Here is a 1768-nt window from a genome sequence, read left to right as displayed (position 1 = left end):
AGGGTAATTTCCAACATTAGAGAGATCTTCACCTAACAAACATTTATTGAGGGTCTAGTTTTGTCAAACACTGCTCTAAGCAATGAGGCTATAACAGAAAATAAGATAAGTAGCTTTCCAGCTATCATAGAGTTTACATTTCAGTGGAGGAAACAGACAAAACATAAATGAGGAAACATACAAATTAGTAAGTAATTTCAGATAGTGGTGAGTGTTGTAATGATGCTGGAGCAGGATAGTGATTAGAGAATGACCAGGGGAATACTTTTGATCGTATGGTTGGTGAGGGCTTCTCTGAGGAGATGGCAATTGGCTGAGATGTGAATTATTCAAATTAGACCATTTCTTAGTGAGTTTCGTTATAGCTCTTTGACCTTCCACCACTCTTGAGCTGCCACACAGAATGGGGAGCCTAGCATCATCTCCACGGCCCCCTGGGAGCTGTAAATAAAAAGGAAGAGCAAGGATATCACTTGACTGGCCATATCCCTCTGGCATCCTGCTATCAGAGAAGTGAAGGGAGGTGCCGGGTGATATATGTACCGCATCTCCTCGAGACGCATCAGCAAATCAGATGGTAGGAATCACTGGAATGAAGACACTGGCTCAGAGGGCCTAAAGAACTTCCCCAAGGTCATCTGGTTAATAAGAGACAAAACCAGAATATGAGCAACGAGAATAGGAACCAAGGGCTGGCTGTTTCCAAAGACCACGTTCTTTCGACTAAATGACCCTGCCAGGGTGTCAAACTGGACATCGGAAAATATAAACCACTAAAAGATACAGGGCAGAACCAATTCATTTGTAAAATTCTTCTAAGGGGGCAAAAGAGAGGGAGAGCGAGATCATAATGCTGTGTTGTATTTTTAGTGATAGGCATTGAGAACAACACACACCAATTTATAGAAAAGGAAAGGAATTTGTATTCCCTGGGGCTGGGAAGTTGTTAGACATTAATAGCAAGAAAATTGTTAGGGAGATGACAGGAGGTAAAGGAAATGTCCTTGCTTTCTCCCCTGCAAAAACTCACTGCAGGAAATGTGGGAGAGAAAACTGGATTGAAATTTGAAGCAGATTTGGAGTAGGAAAAAAAAACCACAGGAGGGAAAGATGAGAAAATTTGAAAGAAAACAATATGAAGTGAAAGAATTTCAGAGTCAAAAGAAAAATAAGCTTACCTGTTGTAAGAGGAGCAGAATGGCTAATTAACAAGGGGGATAAAAATGGCCTGCAGATAATATTTATCATCTTCCCCAGTTTTCCTGTGGCTTTATTTGTGCCCATCTGTCAGCTCAATCTTTTCCAAGTGTCTGCTGCCACAAACACAGGCCATTAATTTATTGAAAATATTACTGAAATTTGATTGTTTCTGGCCTTCCTATTGTTTCATTTTTAACTGAAAAAACAAAACAAAACAACTGTGTTTATTTGTTTGCCTGTTTGTGCTTTCACTTGGTAAGTGGGGGTTATGCCCAGGCTCAGAAAAATAGTCTTCCCAAACTAAATCAAAAAGAAAGCTGGGGAAACACCCCTGTGTCTAGAAGCACAGCCATCTAAATTCTCAAAACAATTTTGCCAAGTCTACCTTCTACGTACACCCCTGGGGTGAGGCATCTATTAAACCTGAAATATTCTGACGTAAACAAAGAAAGCAATGGCAATGTTGCATTTACTTACCTTAGCAAAGAACATAGGTAAATGGATGGTGCTTACTACAAACCCATTCAGTTGACATTAAGAAGGTAATCCATTAGACTCCCCTAAGAAA

This window comes from Callorhinus ursinus, unplaced genomic scaffold, assembly GCF_003265705.2.
Source record: "Callorhinus ursinus isolate GAN/ISIS: 27379988/994484 unplaced genomic scaffold, GSC_fseal_2.0 scaffold11, whole genome shotgun sequence".
In the NCBI taxonomy this organism is placed as follows: Eukaryota; Metazoa; Chordata; class Mammalia; order Carnivora; family Otariidae; genus Callorhinus; species Callorhinus ursinus.
The sequence above is the reverse complement of the archived record's forward strand: the minus strand, read 5'-3'. Positions refer to the sequence as shown.